Source organism: Protopterus annectens, chromosome 14.part0 (assembly GCF_019279795.1).
Source record: "Protopterus annectens isolate FY-2018-M chromosome 14.part0, PAN1.0, whole genome shotgun sequence".
Lineage (NCBI taxonomy): Eukaryota > Metazoa > Chordata > Ceratodontiformes > Protopteridae > Protopterus > Protopterus annectens.
The window spans coordinates 641,672,460-641,696,245 of NC_056748.1; the positions used below are offsets into that span (position 1 = coordinate 641,672,460).

The window sequence follows — 23,786 nt, forward strand, 5'->3', positions numbered from 1 at the left end:
TTTACTCAAGAATGTTTGCTGTTATGAAATTAGGAAATTTTACATACTGCCTTATACACAGAAAGATAATTAAGAATATTACAAATTCAGCTGTCATAACTCAGAATTAAAAATGCGATACAACTGGTCTGACTTTTGTGCAGTTCCAGTGATTTCAATTGGAAACACTAGGAGCTATATTTTCCTACAGCTTAATGTTACCTTTTCAGCTTTCTTCTTTTTCCTAGGGGTTTACAGCTATTTTGTTTCTTTTCATAATCTATACATTTCAGGTAACTTACACGCAAATAGTTCAATTAGTTATGTGAAATAGTAAGGTATGTAGTGATGTGCAGGAAGAAAGAATTCAGAAAAATATCTAGCAAAAATAAAGCAGTATGCATCGGATACAAATGACTGCATAATGACATGCAAATGAGAGCCATTTTCTGTACAAATGAAATCAGACATGGCAGCATGATTCAAAAACACATCAAATTAGTGCAATGAGCCACAGCAGTCAAATATCTATTATGAACTCTATCACTTATCAGTAAACAGCAGTACTGCTCACACTAAGAGGCTTAAAGTAGCATCTGCTGCTGCAGGTTGGCATGTGTTAGTGGCCTCCAGTATCCACAATGTTGCACATCACCACCCTTTATGTTGCAGAACAATCCACCCATGGCTAAGATACTATTGTGAAGGCTGCCAGCCTAGCCAGATAGAATTTTATAGATAATTCTATCAATTGTAAATATGAATGTTGAACTACAGACTTGTTTTCTTAAATGAAAGAATATGCTGTGAAATGTGAACTTAAAACAATGTAACAACATTGCCCTATGCTGTAAAGAAAGCTAAGACAAGCATTTCTTGTTTGCACTTTGAAGTTCAAATTATTTCATGACTGTCTTTGATGTTTAAAATTCAACTTCTGACGGGCTAGATGAAGGCATCCTGCCTATTGTTTTAACTTAAGGAATATTTACTAGAGTTTACATATGGAATGTCTTTTATGGCTGTAGTTTCCTGCAGCTGCAAGATAACAAAAGAATGTAGTATCTATCAGCCTGGGAACACCAGGAAAGTGAAAGCATGATGTAATTTTATCAGAACTGCAATTTCAATTTAAACAGAGAGAATCAGAGGGCATTGAGCATTTCTGTCTCGATCATCCAACTCACAGCACTGTCTTGCTCTTATGTAAGTTTGTCTTAGATTTGTGTTTTCTTTTAGAAATAGCTAGGAACTAGAAAGATTAGTCTAAGTGTTTTCCTGCAATGTCAGAACTGTACTACTGATTTATTTTAAGTATTTCTGTATGATCTCTGAACTCTTTGACTAGCACTGTGTAGTAGAATGTATTGTCTTGTGGTTTTAATTATTTATTATTAAATATTTTAAAACCTTTTAATTGTGGCTGGTTTGTGTAGAGATAAGTTAAGCTCTAGAGTACATTGCATATTTCTAGAGTTTACTGTCCAAGTCACTCCAAATAAGCCTTGACTGATTAGTCAAGCTTACCAATTGGATAATAATATTGCACAGTAATAAATGGACACCCTTTTAAGGGCCTTTGAGTAGCTGATAATTATTAGTGGGTGGTGGCAGCTGATACTGCTGTATAGTCTGGGAAAAAGGGGCACAGCTGGAGAACCGGTGCCAGCCTTCCACAGGAGTGTCTGTGTGGTTGTATAAACTCTTCTCAAAGTATGTGTGTGTGTCAGCTACTTTGGCAGGGATACGAAGCACTGGTTGGACAGAGAGGATGCTAGAGGTTTTAACTTGCCCACTAGGCTGAGATCTGGACCCTAAAGCTGTGCCAGTGGGGAGTCTTATTGGGGACCTGGGGAGGAAGGGAGTGACCAGCCCCAGACTGACTGTGATCTCTGTGTGCTCTTAAGGGAAATTGCACTTTACTGTGTGTATGTGTTATCCTTTCCTCATATATGAGATGCCCTCTCTGGTGTTAGTGGTGAAGGTTGAGGCTCCTTGATTGCTAGGCCAGGGCACGGGTGTCACAACTATCACTACTACAACTGGGATACTGCAGACTGTCCCTTTGTGGACACAGACACCGTAACGGAGTTAATAGACGTGTGCTGTCTTCCATGCAGTTAAAGGGGATGCAGGGACTGCCATTCCCTGTGGACACAAAAGTTTACCGTAGGGATTTTCATTGTCTGCCAGGGGATATGTTAGCACTTTTGTAAGCAGTGGCCTCACAAAACCTCTACCACTTCCCTGTCATAATGCAGCAGCATGTGGAGAAGCATATTTGATTTCCTTGGAAGGAGAGCAGAAAAATATCATCATGAGGCTATCCTATAACAAAATCCATTTCCCAGAGGAAACAGGCCAGTGGCTGCATCCACACTGCTATTATAGTCCACCTGTCCCCCATGTCATCTGGTACCTCAATCATAAATGCTTCCACTCCATCTACTGTTAGGTGGTGTGCAGTGAACAGGTTATTATACATAATGTGTCAGACTGCCATGCAGACAGCTCCCATTATTCTCACATCTGGCACATATCTGATCTGTACTAGAGGTTTATGCAGGATGACTTTCCATAGGGTCATCTAGTTGGCAATAGCATGCATATAGTCCTAGATATAAACAAAGGTAACATACACCTCATAATAGTGTCTGTTTTGTGTTGCACATGTTGTTAGATATACCTTGAAACCATGGCTGATGACCTCGCTTCACATCAACATCATCTTGGCAGGGTTGGCATATAACAATGCACTGTCTATTGCAGACAGGAAACACCACTGAATGTATGGTCAGACTGCTAAAGGTCTGCTTTAGAGCACAGATATATCTGGTGTTGCACTGTAGTATGCTCTAGAGACTTAAAGTAAAGTATCTGCAGTCTCCACCATGCTGCACAACATGGTGGTATGAAAACATTTACAGCGTGAATTCACAGTAGCATTGCCTCACTTATATGTGGCAGAAGTGGGGAAGATCTGGATACAGACTCATCTGAAGAACCAGCCACAGCTGGGCCCCATGCAAAGCAGAGGTGGCTGTGGGTAATACATCATGACACTCACAAATAGGCAGCATGTGACCCACAACTACAAGCCATTACAAGACAAACATAGAATAAAATCGATGCATGCAGTAACATAAATGGGCTGTGCATTACAGTGCATTGACTGGTCACACTGTTCATCAGATGTTACCAATGTAAGCAAGAGGGTTGGGTAATACACAGTCATCATCCTATGAATAGGTTGGGCAGGACACAGTGGCATGGAACAGCAGCATTAGCAATGGTGGAGGTGTAATGGGTGGTGGATGTGGTGGCCAGGCACATAACTTAGCTGGATAAGGGGAGTCAGAGATGACATTTTCCAGTGATAGGTTCGATCTGCTATGAGTAAAATCCTTGTTGGTTATAACATTATGTCTCCTCATTATCAGGACTGAAGGTATCCTGTCCAAGGGATGATGAATCATGGTGGGAATGTGTACAAGAACCCTGTCAAGTCCCTTCACTAGGCTTTCCAGTAGAATGTTGGAATCTATGACTTCATAACAGGCACAGCTAAGCAATATTCATGTAAGGCTACAGGGGAATGTTATGGTGTTGCACTGTGGGACTCTGACTGGTTTGCATGGTGGGCTATCCCCACAGTGGATCTGGAAGAGAGTTTGCAATGATTGTTGGAGTATCTACTCTCAGGTGCAGAATCAGCCATAAACAGTATGGACAGGGAAACTGTCTCCAGAACAATGTGTGTTATCTGCATAAGCTTGACAGATAGTTGTGCAGTTATTAAGTGTCCTTTAGCAAAGCCACTAATGCCAATTGCCATTTTCTACATAGATGTAGCAATGAATATCAGCTAAGCCACCAATGCTGTCAAAAGGCATATCTTCTCTGTGCCCTATCTGCCATGTAACTCTGCATACATTACAGGATGTCCTGCAGTCCCTGCAGCAGTTCTATTTTTCCACAGAGATCATACAGCATACTCAATGTCTCTGTAATCATGTGAATAGTGACAGTGGTGATTGTATGTACCTGAATCATTGACCTGCACATCTGCTGAGAAATACAAAGGGTGACACTCAGGGCTGGAAATGTCCTGAAATCATGATGGAAACAGCCATCTATTTGCATCTCCCTTATGCTGGGTACATGCATCTCAGAGGCAGTGTGGCACTCTAATGCCATATGTGGTAGTAACAACTGTGTAGTAGATGTGAGGCTGACATGAACAGGATGATCATTGCTAATCAAAGGTGATGCCAGAAGTTCATTCAGTTCTTCCGTTGTCACTTCAGTTATGATGTGTCCTCCACTGTTAACATTTTCGACACTGCCACTGTGTCATCAGACTGTGCTCTATGGATGCAGCTGTTCTCAACCACTGGTGACCTGCTGCTATTGAGCATGCTCCAAATTGTTAAGCTGGATCTTCTATCAGTGAAACGTGTGAACGCATAAAGGTAACATACCTGTTGTAGTAATGAATCATTTTATTTATTTATTACCAAACCTGTCAGCAGGCCAGCTTTTATACTCTTGATCTGTAGCCAAAAACTGGAATACCCTACCATTAACTCTTAGGACTACCCAGAATCTTGCCTCTTTCAAAACTTCTCTAAAACACTACCTGTGTTGTATCTGGAATTGTACCTGCTCCTTGTCTCCTCCTCTCAAAACTTAACTGCATGTGCTTATTACTTATACTGATGTTTAATTTGTACTTTGTAATAATGCCAGGTGAAAGCCTCGCTATGTTAATGCCAGAAACATCTGTGTAATGTCAATCTCTTTACCTTCGTTGTTTTGTCAATTTATTTTACCAGTAATTCAACCAATTGTCAAATATGTTACCTTTGTTGTATAATTACACCCCTGTGTTCATGTTATTGTGGAGCTTTTCTCCCCAGGCCTTCACTGAAAATAGGCTTATAACAGCCCAGTGGACTACCCCAATAAACAAATGCAAAATAAATAAATAAATACATAAGGTCTCTGAACTGATGATCCTTTGTTAATTCCTAATGAAAAAGAGCATTCATTTTCAGGTGTTCTTTCCAGCTAGACTGAGTTTTACATGGAAGTGTAAGAAATTATATGTAGCTGGTTACTAAAAAGCAAAGGTTATTTTTAACAAGCCTTCTATATTCAAACCTGACTGAAATGGTTTGTTTAAACATTTTCCTATTTATTTAATAAAGCCTTCTAGGCTTTTTCCCTTTCTGAGCTATTTGCTGGATGCAGCTTAGGTGCTGCATATTATGTTGATGGTCAGTTTATTAAAAATTCTTATAATGTGTGGCTTCAGTCAGTGGCTCTAACAGAGTTGAGTGACACTTAAAATCTGCTGTTAGTGGGGACATGGAGGTACCAAAAAACATTGAATGCAGTTATTACATTTGTAAGCGCTTTTGATTTCATTCTTGAGACTTCATTACAGAAAATAACATATGCCACTCGCAGCTATCAATACATTTTAATTACATGATAGACAAATCACATTGTCCAACACAATGAATGTTTTCATTAGAAACACAAAATTCACAAAGAAAATATAAAAACAAACTCAAACTCAAAATCAATGCAGTGGAAAAGAGGCAAGTATAAATAAACTAAGAACACAAGAACACACACACACACATGCGTGCCACATTCTTCCATAAAATGAACCCTTTCATTACTTTCTGTGGCCAAAGATAAATCTTTTTCACTGCTTTGTCCCATCTAATGAAAACTTTTCTAGCTACAAAATAGTTTCTTACATTTTAAACACTTTTGAGAAATGATTTCCTTTGACATGTCTTCTACAAAAATAGTGTAGGATATTTTCTTGTGATATACCTATGATCACAGCTCATACACAACTTATCACTAACATTCTGTACATCCTTTCTGTGGCTCTCATGTGTTGGCTCTCATGTGTATCCCTTAATCTTTGTTGCCCATTTTCTTGTTTCTGTTCTCATATGTAGTTTTACATAATTCTGATTCTTTTCTTGACTCTCTTATTTGAGAAAAAGCAGTTTCACTGACTATAATAATAGCAATTGCTTTTTTAAACATTGTCTGCTTCTCACAGCAATCTGCCTCTCATGGGAACATTTTGTAACACATCTGATTTTTATTTCATACTGTCCAATTATATATAACCCACCCTAGTTAGTCATCAACATTTACTATAGCACCTTGTACACCCACAAAGGATAAATGGCAGATTGTTTTTCTCAGCTCGTAGTAAGTCTGAAACATCTGTCTCACCACTGAAACTCTCCTCCTCCTATTCCCCCCTCTAAACTTACACATGAAGGGTAGTACTGTACAGTCTCAGGCTTCTTAAAATTTCTGAACTGCTACAGCAACAGTTTCTAGGTCTGAGAAAATTGTATTGCAGACATGCATTTTCTGGTGGTTGAAACTGCACAATATCACAAACTAGTAAATAAAACATTCTCCTTCATTTATGACTTCTGATACCATGTAACACTTGGTGTTAAAAATATTAACAAAATGAGACAGATGTGAAATGCTGTGCTTCAATTTTATCACCCTTCGCTTTTGTAACTCTGCGCCAGATATAACACCATGTGATTCACATGCTGAAGAAGGCTAACTGTGCAGGATTCTTAAAGAAACACATCCATACGTTACAGTATATACTCCTTCATGCATTTCAGGCTATCAAGTCTCATTAGTCTTGGTCAAAAATATCAACCTGGTCACCAAGAAGAAAAGAAACAGGTATATGGTGCTTTGTTTTTATAACCAGACTTCCCTTTAGAGATCATGACATGAGAGTATTCCCACTGACATCTAACTACTGTAAAGTAAAGATTCAGGCCGAGGCATTGTTATCTGCCCTTGGCAATACCAAGTAATATACATTTTTTTTTATTTTATTCAGCACTAAATCCTATTATTCAAATGTCTACTACTGAACTGAGTATAGTCACACACTGTACATTAGAGGATGGTACTCTAAGATAAGACTCTCTGCAGCTCTGGGTAATGTAGGGACAGGTTCTTCCCACACCTCTCATACATAGAGTTTCACCCTCTTCATTCCTTACTTAATACAAGTTACTCTGAAGACACACAACCACAGGGTAGAGTATGGATTTTTGACAAAAAATAGGACCTTGCTGTTGCAGCTGGTTTCAAAAGTTTGTCTAAATCCCATTTTTTATATAACCTCCGGTTTCTGTATTTCTTTATATTTCAAGAAAATGTGCATGTTTCCTGAAACTATGATGCAACCTCAGTTGAGAACAATGATATTAGTTTCTTGTCATTTTCACCTGCATATTTGTTGCATGCTGAGTTTTGTTGCTAACGACTGCAGTTCTTAAATTCGGCATGCAGTGTTCTTCTGACCACAGCAACATATATTTTGGCTAGAATGTTTCAGATGCACTTTGCAGTGTTTTGAAGTCTTTGCTAATGAAGTTCAGAAGACTCAGGCATGCATGATTGTCTAACTTGATGTCATTTACAATCTCATCTCCATTTAAAACCAGCAGGTACAAGACTGCTCCTTCTCAAATAGCCTCTCATGCAAGCTGAGATATGTTCCTTGTAGGGTAGCAAAACTGATTTTATTGATTTATCTATGTATGTATCTGTCAGTCTGACTTTGAATCTATCTGTCCTTTATTGACCAGGTTAGTTCCACTAGGCCAGTGGTCTATTTTCAGTGGAGACATGAGGTGGTATTTACACTACCAGTGAAAATTTGGCTAGGGTATGGGGAAACTTCCCCTACGCTTTTCAATGGGTGCACTACCTGTTGAGCCACTGACACTGACTTCTGGTTGGGGTGGCTGCTGATCAGTAATAACTATGCTACTTTGTTATTCTTAGCACGTAGCCAATCATTTTATCTTTTTCTTCTTCGTGACTAAGGGTTCTGTATATCAACTCTCTTTAAAAAGTTCTACCATTTCTATCTCCCACTGTAATCCACAGAAAAGCATCTCCTTTGCGTTGTTTACATATACATTAATTTGCCTTAGTCCATTTCTTATAGAAAGGACTTTACCTCCTCCAGTTTTTCCTGCCTTTCAATGGCATAAACTGTGAAGCCAGGCAGGTTATTTTCCTTGTTAACCTCACTGACACAACATCAAGGCACTGTTCTGACATCAAAGGCACTAATTTAAGTAACTTTTGTGTTAGACTGTGAGCAGTGATACCCAGTAAGCTTCACTTCTAGTTCATCTTTCCCTTTTTTGTCATTTTTTTCCTTTGGCCCAGTACTGCTCGAACCATCAATCCTACCTACCATCACTTAAAGAAATCATTCATGACTCCAGAACATGTGTATTGATTTGTCTGGTTTGTCTTACTATTTGTCTCATTCCTGGATGTGAGGGTTGAGCTAGCAGGCATGGTACCATCATCCTGAGGGGGTTCAGAATTTTTCCAAACCCTGAATACTTTTCTTAACATGCTGAAATATATATAAACCAGACTGGGTTGGCAGTGAGTGCATATTCCTCCCTGGCGCATAGAGCTGCTGCATCTCACTCAGCCCTTTCCCACCCCCAACCCCCCAACCCCAGTGTAGCATTTCTTCTAAGCTCAAAGGAAGACCACCCAGCACATTCCCTCACTTTCAGAAGGGGCCATGTCCTTCCTCACTGCCTGTGCCACCATGCTCCTGAGCAGATAATCGAACTTGGGTCACCTGGGCTATTATCAGAATCTTATCCCTCTATTCCACTGATACAGGCTATCTTTCCATTTTTACTTTGTCCATAAATTCAGTCTTAGCTTTCTTTGTCTATTTTACCATTTAACAGATACTGACTTATCTTTTTTCTCATTATTAAAATATTTGCAGTGGTGATGGACAGGTTGGCAGATGAGATCAGACAGGAGGCCCCATGGACTATGACGTTTGCAGATGACATTGTGATCTGTAGTGAGAGTAGGAATCAGGTTGAGGAGACTCTGGAGAGGTGGAGATACGCTCTAGAGAGCAGAGGACTGAAGGTCAGCAGGGCTAAGACAGAATATATGTGTGTAAATGAGAGGGAGGGTAGAGGAATGGTGAGGATGCAGGGAGTAGAGTTGGTAAAGGTGGACGAGTTTAAGTACTTGGGATCAACAGTTCAGAGTAATGGTGAATGTGGAAGAGAGGTGAAGAAGAGAGTACAGGCAGGGTGGAATGGGTGGAGAAGAGTGTCAGGAGTGATTTGTGACAGATGGGTACCAGTAAGAGTGAAAGGGAAGGTCTACAAGACAGTAGTGAGACCAGCTATGTTATATGGGTTGGAGACAGTGGCATTGACAAAAAGACAGGAGTCAGAGCTGGATGTGGCAGAGTTAAAGATGTTAAGATTTGTACTCGGTGTGACTAAGATGGATAGGATTAGGAATCAGTATATTAGAGGGTTAGCTCATGTTGGACAGTTTGGAGACAAAGCAAGAGAGACGAGATTGCGTTGGTTTGGACATGTGCTGATGAGGGATGATGGGTATATTGGGAAAAAGATGCTAAGGATGGAGCTGCCAGGTAAGAGGAAAAGAGGAAGGCCTAAGATACGGTTTATAGACGTGGTGAGAGAGGACATGCAGGCAGTTGGTGTGACAGAGCAAGATGCAGATGATAGGAAGAAATGGAAAGAGATGATCCGCTGTGGCGACCCCTAACGGGAAAAGTCGAAAGATGATGATGATATTAAAATGAATATCAGTAATGAATGTTCTGATTAGATAGGCTAGCATTACCCTGATGCTTTTCAGTGCCTGCCTTCTACAGCTGCCCAGGTTAATCTAAATGCCTGATACTGAAATCTTTAGATCTGTTTTCTAAAGTTCTGTCTAGCCAGACAGACAAATGCATCCTTTCTTGACAATACAAGCTATCACCACTTAAAGATAACCTCAGTAACCACTGAAGCTAAAGCACTACATAAATTTAGTAAAAACTTATGAATTTATACAGCATTATAAATTGTATTTGTTATTAACTTTGCTGATGCCTGTTTTACTTAAAAAATGCAGTTATGCTTTTACTTCCATGTTTAACTGCTCCTTTAAGTATGAGAAGACTATTCGCTGTCTAGTGTGCTGTTTATGTTGGCTAGAGACCGAAAAGGTACAGATAATTTATCATCTGATTCCTGGATAACAAGGTCATCAGCATACCAGAGTATCTGAATATTAGGCACACAATAAAAATACTACTGAGATAGAGTGTGAAGAGAAGTGATAGAAGTGATTCCACAAGTGAGCCTTGGGGAACCCCCATTCCTTAGCTGCATAGACTGTGACTTTATATCACTTATCTGCAGTCCTTTCTGTCTGAGCAACTTTCAGAATGATCAGAGTAGTACTACCAAACTCCATACCTCCACTTTGCTGATAAATTTCTAGTGTGAGACTGAAATAGCAGCTTTTGATATGTATTAAGTCAATACTATTTAGGTGACCTTCATCCATATTTCATAGATGCATTTTGTGTGTGACAGCAGGGAGATGGCAGTGAGCAATAGCACTGAGGCAGTGGTGAGGTGGCAGTGAATGCTATAGTAGGAAGATGGTAATAACTGATAGTAGGGGGCAGTAGTGTGTAATATATGTGAGGTGGCAGTGCATGACAGTAGGGAGGTGGCAGTTAGCGATAGCAGTGGGGCATTAGTGAGTAATGTCAGTGAGATGGGAGTTAACGATAGCAGAGAAGCACTAAAGGGTGATAGCAGGGAGGTAGTAGTGAGCGACAGTAGTGAGGCTGTAGGATTAGATAGTCTTTACAATTTTTTTTTTTACATTGTTCAGCTAGTCTTTACAATTTTTTTACATTGTTCGGCTACAACTTTTTCAGGTTTCATTGATGGGAATGTTAGAAAGCAGTTCAGCAATTATTCAGTTTAGCACAGCAGATAAATGCTATTATCTGCTAATCATCTACATTTTGTAAAATGAATTTGATTCCTTCAGTCCCTATTTGTCTGTAGTAGTATTATGTGGTATTCTGATCAGCAGTTCTCCATAGTCTCCCTGACAAGAAGCATTTATGCCTAGTGAATCAAATAAGTTAATGAGAAAAGTGGTGGATGCAGAAATCAAAAGACTCCCAAGAGGTAAAGCCTCAAGCCCTGCTGGCCTAATAATTAGGATATAGAAGGCATTGAAGACAGCATTGTATACCCGATCACCCTGTTGCTCCAATAAATGTTCCAAACAAGTAAATCAGTATTGTATGTGAAAAAATCTAGAATAGTGGAAATATATAAACCAGGCAAATATCCTATGAGTATGCATGATTGCCATCCAGTGTTGTTAATAAATGTGGACAAACACCCTGTAAATGCACCCCAATCAGCCCAGGTTTATAAAAGGATATTCTAGCAATAATTACTTAAGGACCCTGACTTTATACAGCTTTAACAGAAACTGAACACCCTAGCAGTGGCTGGTTTTGTGGGCAGTCCTCAAACACGCCAGTCCCTCAGAGAAGATGATAATGGCAGTGAACACACTCTATCTGTCTTTACTTGTGAGGTTGTTAGCAGATTCTACCTTATCCACCCTGCTTTTTTTCCCTGTTTAAGGGTCCAAGACATGGGTGTCTCCATTCCCTTGGCCTGTTTATGTTGCCCATTGTAACCCTGGCACAAATGCTACATAAGGTGGAAGGACTTACAGGGGGAGTTTCTCTGATACAGAAGTGCATACATTGCTTCTTGCAGATGACTGTGTAGTGTTAATGGAAAATCCCAATCAGGACCCGGATAAGCTACACAAAATGCTGCAGCAGTTCACTGAGATGTCAAGCTTTAAGTCTAACTCCAGAAAAGCTATGGTAATTTTGTCCAGGTTCACTTCAGATTATCGAGTTACTAAAAACTCGAAACCCATATGGTCGAGGCCATATGATCGAGTTTTTGGAAATTCAAAAATCTAAAATTGCATAAAAAAAAACCCACAGAAAACATTAAAACAATGTTTCTGCAGGGGGCAAGCCCCCCTGCACCCCACTCACCATCTCCTACTTACATGTACAAACTCTGAGATTGCACTACAGTGAGGACATGGGAAACCTTCCGTTCTATGCTTCTGCATACAGCGCGGAACAGGTGATTTCCCTTTTCTTTGATGTAGTGCGATCTCGGAGTTGGTATATTTAAGTAAGGGGCTGTGGGGGTGCAGGGGGGCTTTCCCCCTGCAGAAACATTGTTTTAATGTTTTCTGTGTTTTTTATGCACTTTCGATTTTTGAGTTTCCAAAAACTCGATCATATGGTCTCAACCGTAAGGGTTTTGAGTTTTTGGTAATTCAATAATCTAAAGTGAATCCTTTTGTCCATACCTCTAGCTAGATAATTTTTAAGAGGTATTTATTTATTTATTTGAAGTTATTTGCCGGGGTAGCCCTTCAGTGTATGCAAATTGTTTCCTAATTATTTAGGTGTTACAATCCATTTTTTATTTCTAAAATGTTGGAAATTAAATATCAGCCACTGGTTAAGCAGATGTTTGTTGTCCTCATACTTCATTTGGCAAAAGATTTACACTGGATGCCCTTCCTGCTGTAACCCTCCCCATTTATCCGGGCTTAGGCCAGCACGAAGAAATGCACTGGCTTGTGCATCCTCATGGACTATGATGTTTGCAGATGACATTGTGATGTGTGGTGAAAGTAGGGATCACATTGAAGAGACCCCAGAGAGGTGGAGATACACTCTAGAGAGGAGAGGAATGAAGGTCAGCAGGACTAAGACAGAATATGTGTGTGTGAATGAGAGGAAGGATAGAGGAATGGTGAGGATGCAGAGAGTATATCTGGTGAAGGTGAATGAGTTTGAATACTTGGGATCAGTAGTTCAGAGCAATGGTGAGTGTGGATGAGGGATGAAGAAGAGAGTACAGGCAGGGTGGAGTGGGTGGAGAAGAGTGTCAGAAGTGATCTGTGATAGACGGGTACCAGTAAGAGTGAAAGGGAATGTCTACAAGAGGGCAGTGAGACCCGCTATGTTATATGGGCTGGAGATGGTGGCATTGACGAAAAGACAGGAGTCAGAGCTGATGGTGGCAAAGTTAAACATGCGAAGATTTGCACTGGGTGTGACATGGATGGGCAGGATTAAGAATCAGTATATTAGTGGGTCAGATCAGGTTGGATAATTTGGAGACAAAGCCAGAGAGGCAAGATTGCATTGGTTTGGAGAAGTACTGGCTATATTGGGAAAAGGATGCTAAGGATGAAGCTGCCAGGTAAGAGGAAAAGAGGAAGGCCTAAGATAAGATTTATGGATATGGTGAGAGAGGACATGCAGGTGGTTGATGTGACAGAGCAAGATACAGAAGACAGGAGAAATGGAAACAGATGTTCGGCTGTGACGATGCCTACTGGGAACAGCTGAAAAAGAAGAAGGTTAGGCAGATGTTTGCCAATGTAAAGTAATAGTGTAGGTTAAACATATCATTAATAAGCAGAATCTTTGCAAATAAAGTATTTTCCTATCCAAAGGTGTACTATTTATTGTGTCATATTCCTGTAATCTACAGATCTGTGTGTGTATAACTGAGATACACAGGCTTGTATTACAAATGTACCTGTTCAGATTGTATTTTTTTGCTCTCATTCATATCAGCTGCTTTCATTTTTATTTTATCTGAAATTCTGCTTGTACTGTTGCACTTGTGTTACTGCAGCATACACTAGACCTGTTGAATCTAGTTCTGTTTCAAGGATCAAGCACTAAAGAAGAAAATCTTTTGTTAGAGAAGCCCCCCCCCCCCCCGTATCCTTGTGGCAGGAGTGTACAGTGTGGAGTGATCTGACTGAAGGTTACTGTAACAGGGCTCAGTTTGAGGTCTTGGATTGTTTAATTTTGCTGCAAATCTTTTCTCTTGTTTGTGCACAATACACTATCGTGCAGCATCGTACACCTCTGCTGATTCAATTTTTTTCCCTTAGAAGTAGCTACTAGAACAGTTCTACACCTAGCATTATGGACTGTCAGACTACCCTTGTTTCTTCTGCCAGCCTGGTTGATATGGGCCTCCTGAGGCACTGCACCAACTGCCTCATGTACACAGACAACCCTCTACTACTAAATCACTCCAACACTGAGTGTGAGAGATGTACCTTCACAACAAATCTGGAATCCCAGCTCTCACACACTCCCAAAAGTATCACTGTAGAGGTTTTCAGCACTCCCACTGCAACTCATACACAAAACTGTGACTTAAGCAACAACTGGAAAGACCACAGAAATACCTCACTAAAAGAATCACAGGCCTAAAGCAGATGCCCTATGCTGACTGCCTTAAAAAACTCCAGCTATACTCTGTCACATACTGTCTACTCAGAGTCGATCTCTGCTTAACATAAAAGGCCATGTCAAACCCAGAGCTGTTGGACATGCTACACAAAGAAATCCCAATCCCTCAGAGCCACATGCTCCAGAGATCTAAACCTTGTCATCACAATAAACAAAACATGCTAGAGGGATAGGTTCCTGACCCACAGACTCCCCAGACTCTGGAATAGACTGCCCATACATGTCAAGCAAAGCGCCTCCTTGGCCCTCTTCAAAAGGAACCTTGATGATTGGATGGGAGAAAGGAAATTCACCCCGGGGATCACGTCAGTTGCCCTGCTAGACAGGGGTCTAGAGAAGTAAATAGTGTGGGAAGAAATAGCCAGGGAATTGTTATGGCTAGGCTTGTATAGGCCCTAGGGCCGTTAGCCTAGTACCAACCTATGAACACACAGACCATCATATGCAGAGGTACTCTCTAAAAACTTACCTAAAAAACAGGGGCCTCCTAAACACAAGGGAACTGCACCACAGCACCAAAGAGACATAACAACACCACACACCCAAACCAAGTTTCCTAGTTATTGGTGACTCTATAGTGAGACACACTGACGTCCCACTCACCAGGTTGGATAAGGAGAAAGTCACTGTCAGCTGCCTGTCTGATGCCAGGATTCATCGGATAACACATGCACTCAGGTCACTCAACAAAAAATACCGTTATGATTCATAGAACATGTTTGTGTGAATGACTTAAGATGTACCTCCCAGGACTATATGAAGAGAGACATGATGGAACCCACTGAAAATGTGTCCCAGGCAGGTATGTCTCTATCCCTCAACAGCATCTTACCCTGACCTAGAATGATGTCACAATATAAACAAAAAATAACTGACTTCAATAATCGGCTTAGCTTTTCATGTCATTCAAGGGGGATCCAGTTTCTGTCAGCCTTGGATGACATGGTGGACAGACCTCGCTGCTTTGCCAGAGATGATCTGCACCTGGCACCTTTGGACTTTTGGTTGCTAGCTAAGGCACTTGCCACCCCCATAATGCCTTTTTTAAGCAAGGTCTCAAAAACAAAACTTCCGATATAAAAATAAATAGCACAAGAAAAGTAAGGGTCAGGCTGCTAAACGCTAGAAGTCTAAACCAAACGCTGCACTTTTTGGAAGCCCATCTTGCCCTGGAGGTTGTTGACATCTGTGCAATCACTGAAATGTAGTTCAAGGACCACAGAGAGTACTCCAGCCTTGCAAGGCTACAATGCCTTCCACACCTTCAGAGGGCAACATGAACGAATGAGAACAAAAGAAGGCGGGGTATGTATCTACATCAAAGATAAAACACACTTCTATATTGGTTAGACAGGAAAACTCTATGGAACTGCTCCAAGTTCAGATTACCATGGGCAAAACCCCCCTTCAAGTATCACTAGCTATAGTCCTGCCTCCATGAACCATGAAGCACATGTGGCTTATTTGGCTCTACTTGAGTCAATCGAAATACAATCTAACACTCTTGTCATAGGGGATTTTAACTATCCTACCATCAATGTGAAACCTAGACAAAACCAAACCTACTTGCACAAATGTTCCTTGGGTTTAACTCCAATGCCCTGAAACAAATTGTACAAAATCCTACTAGAGGCTCGAATTTACTTGACCTGGTTCTGACCAACATGGGCAACCTGTGCACTACCGTTAGTGTAGGATCCTTACTGGCAAAATCTGACCATAAGTCAAGTCACCTTTGATATGATAGTAACCTCTGCACCCACTAGTGGTGATGTCAGATAAAAAAACTTCACCAAAGCTGATTATGCCCTCCTAGGGGTTGGCATATATGACTTCCAAGCCCCTGCTCCTACAGATGGTCTTGCCAACTATACTAAGGATTACTCTGTTGCCCTGTACCAACACCTTCACAAATGTGTTGACTTGGCTGTGCCAGACAGGACCAAAGCAAGAACCTGTAGAAAACACCTGCCACCCTGGTGGACATCAGGTATCAATAAACTATACAACAAATGTAAGAAGCTGTTGTCTAAGAATACAAAAGGGAGGTCCCCACTCTGGAAAAGTACCCTACTAATATTAAGTAAACAATTAAGACAACTAATAAAAACCTCCAAGGGTAACTTCGAGAAACATTTAGCAAACACAGCCAAGAATAACCATAAGGCCTTCTTTAGCTACATCCATTGCCTAAAAGTTAAGACCCAGATGTGTGCAGAACTATTGTCAAATGGTGTCACACATATGGATCATGCAGAAATTGCTGATATACTAGCTGATAGGCGCAGCAAAATTTTCACTCCATTAACCCCTGCAAACATATCACAAATGATACCAACATCCTCCCACCATACATATTTAAAGAAGAGGTCATCAAAGCTCCGTCTAAGGCAAAAAGCACAGCCTCTGTGGGACCAGATGGCATCCCAGGTTGTGCACTAAACAAACTAAAACAGGAATTAGCAACCCCTTAGGCACTATATTTAACCACAGCCTGAATATAGGATTTGTCCCTGCTGAATGGAAAACAGCGATAGTTATTCCCCTTCACAAGGGAGGCTTATCCAGGGAACTATAGACCCATTAGCTTCACCAGCCTAATATCTAAGGCCATGGAATGTATCATCTTGGACTTCATAAATAAAAATATAAGTGATCTTCAAACCTTCAATCCCACCCAGTTTGGTTTTGTAAAGGGTAGGTGCCTACTGAATCTGGTGGACCTCTTTGAAAATGTGACCAGGGTTACAGATGACAGCAAAGCTGTACATACCATTTATCTTGACCTAGCGAAGGCTTTTGACACAATACCCCATTCTGGCATAATGACAAACTCACCCACCTGAACGTCCATCCTTTTGTTGTAAGATGTGTAGCAAATTGGCTCACCAACCACACTCATGCTGTCAAAGTGGGTGACTCCACCTCATCCAGTAGACCTGTCACCAGTGGAGTGCCACAAGGGTTGTTACTGGGTCCCCTAATGTTTGGTATCTACTTCTAAGACATTCAGGCCAAAACAAAGGGGCTTTGGCTGACCAAGTTTGCTGATGATTGCAGACTAGGTGCAATCACTCTCTCCCCAAATTATGTCAGTGTATTCCAGGAGGGACTCACAAATACCAATGACCGGTGCCATAACCACAGACTTAAACTGAATACTAAGAAATGTATCATCATCCCTTTTGGCAAAAGCAACGTCCTTTCTAACTATCAAATCCACAACAATACCCTAAGTTTGAATGCTGTAGTGAGGGATTTGGATACACAAGTAGACTGTGACTTTAACTTTGACCATCATGTGTCTACTATGGTAAGGAAGGCTTTCTATGTCACACATTTGATCAGCATGACATTGTTTCAAGAGTAAAAGAGGTTATAACCCCCCTGTACTGGTCCCTTATAAGAACCACAATTGAGTATAATGTCCCTTTTTGCATGTTTTGTGCTGGGCACCTGCGGCAACTGGACAGACCCCAGAGATTCATTACAAAAAAGATCCAGGGTCTTCAACACATACCCTACATAGACAAATGAAGTCCTTGTCACATTACACAGTAGCATATAGACTGCTCAGGGGAGACTTATGCCTGGCATACAGAGTTATCTCCGACCCCAAACTGATGGAGTTGCTGCACATCCGCAGATCAAATGTGACGAGAATTACCCTTTACATGGGCCTAAATCTGGCCTGTGACCTAAAATAAGACATGCTGGACAGACAGATTCATCTCACAGCAGTTGCCACGGGTTTAGAACAGGCTACCAATTTATGTTAAGCAAAGTATATCTATAACTCTGTTTAAGAGGAAACTGGATAAATGTATGGGTAATCATAAATTCCTGCCAGGGATAAGCACCATCATCTCTCTTGGACATGGGCAACTATTAACATTACGGTCCTTTGTCTAGACTACTATTTTGCTTGATAAAATTAGGTATAGTATACAATGGGTGTATTTTCCAATGAGTAGTAATAGGCTAAGTTTGGTATAACCCTCAGGTCAATAGCCTAGTAACTTTCTATGATCCTATTATTTTATTGGAAGGAGAGGTATAGGATGATTCCAGATATAGTTAAGTTAACCAATATTTAGGCTGGAGGAGCAGCTTTGCCTTGTATATGACTTATGTACAAGACTTTATGTTGCAAGAGTTCTTTACTTAGGAAATCAGACCATCTCTGTTGTCACTGAATTAGTCCAAGCTTTATGGCAGATACACACATAAGACCTTGAGCTGGTTTAAAATCTCACTTCATACAAAATCATCCTCCATTTCCAATGTATGGAACAGACAGTAAAAAGCATGCATAAGCCAAAGCTACACAAATCCAAATACTTTTGTTTGATTTGTAGTTTGGAACTCAGTAGTGTCCTTCATTCAGTATTTTGAAAACTAGACACAAAAAAAGAAAGGCTTCCCTTTCACTGACTTGTAGCCATTTGTATTGCTCTAACAGGTGGCACTGGTGGATTTCTTGGTCAATAAGGAGAGGGGATCTGCATATTTTTTGACAGCTATTTATTCCTTTTGAGTATTTTGTACTACAGTAGAATGTTATTAAATGAAGATTTATTCCACTTTGAGTATTAATACATTTTTGGTTAAGGTTTTGCAGGTTGTTGGAGTTAGCAATTTGATACTTTATAGCAGACTTTGAGTTGGGTAATGGTTTTGGTAATGGTGTTGTCATTGCTGAAGGAAAGCGAGGTGTCTAGGGTAAGGTCTAGATACCTTTTTTTAAGACTTGTGGGAGAATATTTCTGTATAGGTTAGAAGTGGATATTTTTGGAAGCTTTTAATGATATCCCAAAGATCATAATGCTGGATATTACCCTGTAAATGAGTTGCCTATTTTCATGGGTTCAAGTGCATAATTTTGTGAAAGAGGTTTGAAGATTGTTCTCAAGGGTGTGTAGCTTACGACTGGATTCTAGGACAAGGATTTCATCAGTGTACATGATAACATTAAGGTGTGCTTGAAGTCTGTGGCGATGTCATTAATACAAAGGGAGAACAGCAGTGGATGAAGAATAGAAAGCTGGGGATACCTTGGGTAGAAAGGAGGTTGTTAATAGGGTGTGGTGCTAAAGGCTTTTCTGAAGCCGTGTTGGGTATCATTCACAAGGGTGTACTAATTATACAATCAAATATTTGATTGTAGATCTGTTTTCCAAATACTTTTGTTAGTGGGCAGAGATTTGCAATTGGTCTACAGTCTCCATTGTCTTTGGGTTGGGCTATTTTAGGGAGTGGCATTATGGAGGCATATATAAAGGCTTGGTGAAAAACATTTGAACTAAGTGATTGATTGCAGATGTATATAAGAAGACTTGCTATTTATAAAGCATCCATTCATAAGAATGCTGGAAGCAGTGTTGAGAATGCATCATCTTTATAATATAATTTTAGTGGTACTTTCTTAATAATGTTTTCAGAAATTTTCCAAAAGTAAAAAGTAGGAGAATAAGCTGCCAGTGTGCAAAGCTGAAATGAGAGAGCTTGAGAGGATTGTGAGGAGTTAATTGAAAATGTGGGAGATCAGAAGGGAGGTAATGGCTAGTTATTTTATGTATTGTGTCTATTAATAGGTTTCTGTACTCATTTGCAAAGTCATAGTGGAGTCTGTAATTGTTCCAGTTAGATTTTAATTTCAGATCAAAAGTATTTAAGATTTTAAGCAAGCATATTTTATTTTGGTCTGGCAAATGTTGCTTTGGCCAACTCAAGCCTTTTTACATAGGTTGAGATATGTGTTACACAGCATTTTTTTTTATAAATCATGTTGCTTCCAGCCTTTCCAAGTGGGGTAGTTTTTCAGTGTTAATTGTGAGCCAGGGGCAATTTTATCCTCTTAATCTCATTTTTATCAGTGGAAATGCTGCATCCCTACTCATAGCCGGTCTTAGGCATAAGCCAACTAGGTGGACACCTAGGGCGCCGCTCTAGTAGGGGCACTTTTCCAGTATTTATTTGGTGTAAGTAGACTATGATGGGGGCACTGGGTGGTGTGGTTGGGGGTGTCGTGGAGCCCTTTTGCCTACAGCACCAGTTGACCTAAGGCCGCTCCTGTCCCTACTTTCCTGAATAGAGCAGATAGTAAAGACAACTATAAGGCCTTCTATAGTTATGTAAAGAATCTCCACGGCATTACCCAGATTTGCTCTGAGCTACTGCACAACGGTAACTCCTATTACACCGAGCCAACAGATATTGCCAATATACTGGCCGAAAGATTCATTGCCAGCTTTACCCCTCTCACCCCCCCCCCCCAAAAGACTAATCACAATACCAGTAGATTGCCAGGCACCCAGTATTACAGCTGCACAGGATAAAACTGCACTGTCCAAGGCCAAGAATACAGCTTATATGGGACCTGACAATATCCCTGGCTGTGTTCTACATGAACTACAGAGTGGACTGGCACCTCACCTGTGTGCCCTGTTCAATCACAGCCTCACCTCAGACTTTGTCCCTACCAAATGGTGCACTGCTACAGTCATCCCGCTCCACAAAGGAGGAGCAACTACAAACCCTGGGAACTATTGCTCCATTAGCCTGATGAGTCTGATATGCAAAGATATGGAATGCATCATCATGGACCTAATAAACAAGGATATAGGGAATCTCCAAACTCTGGATCCCACACAGTTTGGTTTTGTGAAATGTAGATCATGCTGCTCAACTTGGTTGACTTCAATGAGTCAGTTACTAGACCTGTGGATGAAAGCAAGATGGTTCATACAGCCTACCTTGATCTGACCAAGGCCTTTGATACCATTCCCCATTCAGGAATCATAGAAAAACTACGCATCAACCTCTATATCACCAGGTGGGTTGCAAACTGGCCCACAGATAGAACCCACAGTGTGAAAGTAGCTGACTCCAAGTCAGACTGCCGACCAGTCACGAGTGGAGTCCCACAGGGTTCGGTCCTGGGTCCTCTCCTGTTTGGTATCTACTTCTCTGAAGTCTAGGCCAACACAAAGGGTCTCTGACTGACAAAGTTTGCAGACGATTGCAAGTTGGAAGCTATTATTAACTCCCCAAGTGATGTTGACATCCTACAGAAAGGTCTCACTGAGACCAACGACTGGTGTCAGAACCATGGCCTTAAGCTCAATGCCAAAAAATGTGTCATCATCCCCTTTTGGAAAAACCTGGTTCCCATGAATTAACACATCAATGGTAGTCCACTGAACACAGAAGGCATTATAAGAGATCTGGGAAAATAGGTTGACAGCAACCTCTGTTTTGACACATCTCATTACTAAGGGTGTTGCATCCAGGAAGAAAGAGATCATTGTCTCCCTTTACTCTTCCCTCATTAGGCCAGTCATAGAGTACAATGCCCCATTTGGCATGTACCTCACTAGACACCTGCAACAAATGGAAAGACCCCAAAAGTACCTCACAAAGAGGATCTAAACACTTGTCCTATATGGACAGACTCAAAAAACTCCAACTATTCTCTGTCTCATATCGCCTATTTAGAGATGATCTCTGCTTGACTTACAAAGCCATGTCTGACCCAGCTCTGTTAGAAATGCTACATCTAAATAAATCCCAATCCCTCTGCACTACACACTCCAGAGACCTCAACCTCATTACCACAATCAACAGAACGTGCTGGAGGGACAAGTTCATAACACAGAGATGGCCCATGCTATGGAATAGACTTCCCATACATGTCAAACAGAGTACCTCACTGGCCCTCTTCAAGAGAAATCTTGATGAGTGAATGGGAAATAGAAAATTCACACCGGGGATCACTCTAGTGGCTCTACTCGACAGAGGCACTAGAAACTAATGTTGGGTGGCACGATGCCAGGGTAATCATATGGGCTAGGCTTGTAAAGGCTCCAAGGATATTAGCCTAGAACACACCTATAAACCTATGAACCTTAAAAACTCTTCCATATATAACTATGAATACAATTTGGTCTCAAATGCTGAAAGCAGTTATGAAGTATTATTTAATTACATTAGAAAAAGAAAAGGAAAATACATGATGTAACATTTTGTCATTAGATAATTACATTGTCTAGCCAAAGGACACAGCATTTATTTGCAGAAAAAAAATTTGTGCAAACTAAGATGCACGTCAGAGTGCTTTAGAGAGAAGCATAGACCTCCCTTTTTTAACTACACATATGATAACTCTTGCTATAAGTAAAATTAAAAATTCAACTTCCATGAGATCAGACACTTGTCATCTTCTACACAAAATCAATCCGGCAAAGCCTAAAGGGAACATGCTGAAACTTCCTTGATCTATGATGAGAAGCCACAAAGCTACAAATTAACAAAGGGTATGGGATGGGGTAACAAATCTGACCCAGGCAGTTTTAGAAACATCCCATGACCAGAACAATCATGGAGGGTGTCATTATTTAGCGTATCCATAATAACAGGAGCTGCTAAAGTTAGATATAGGAGACTGTGGATTTCTTTAAGACAGGATGCTGCCATTTGAATAGTGTGACATTCTATGAAGTGGTAATGGCAGCACTCAATGAAGGGCTTAACAGTGCGTCGCTTATCCTGACTTATTAAGGCATTCAGTGCTGTTCCGCATAAGGGGATAATTAAAAGCATTAAATGTCAGTCAACACAAACTGCAATGGTAAGGCACATGGTATGCCTAGCAATACGTCACCCATCCAACCCATTATTGGATACAGTGCTATATTTTGTAGTCATCAAACAAGTCACCTGAAACCACATAAAAAGGTAAAACTTCCCAGGGGTGAAAAACCTAAACAACTCAGAAAGGTTCAGAAATTATCATCACATTCTATTGTAATAGTTTATTTATAGGTGGCCTCTGATTGGCCCATTAGGCAATGTCTAATCAGATTATTCTTGAAAGTCTATGCATAGAATACACTGCACCTTATGAAAAGAAAAATATGACAGATACATTACAAACACCTTTCAAGATTATGGAACATAACTCTCCTTCCAGTTAAAAGTCATTCATTAACTTTATTCCAATAATATATGCACACTTATGTGTCTGTGTGTGTACACACACACACACACACACACACACACACACACACACACCATATAGACAAATAAATAGATCTCACAAACACACACACAGTTTAAATGCATGTATAAAGCTTCTCTGAAACAAGTAGTTTATAAACTTGACATTTGAACCAATTACATTTGTCTTGTCTGTTACAGAAATCAATCATTATATACTGCGGATCTTACACCTTTACTGTAGTGACATACAGAGGTCAACTCATGCCACCAAATATTGCACCTTATCAAACGTGTGTGTGTGTGTGTATATATATATATACATATATATATTATGCTAAATAAATGTATTTTGTCTTAATTAAATAGGTCGTCAGTCCACGCAGGGACAATATAGTTTTGATTGCCCAGAAACCCTGTAAGCGGATCAAGTTTGGCTTAGATGCGACTGACCTAATTTGCATTCCAACAAAATATCTTATAAATATAATCGAAGTAATAGCATTCTCGA

The 23,786-nt window shown here is 40.4% G+C and overlaps 1 protein-coding gene across 3 annotated transcripts in view; it reads right to left on the reverse strand.

The window, feature by feature from the left end:
* ZNF365 (zinc finger protein 365) overlaps positions 1–23,786 on the reverse strand; it is a 231,455-nt gene that overhangs the window by 206,833 nt on the left and 836 nt on the right. The gene's annotated exons all lie outside the window — the stretch shown is intronic.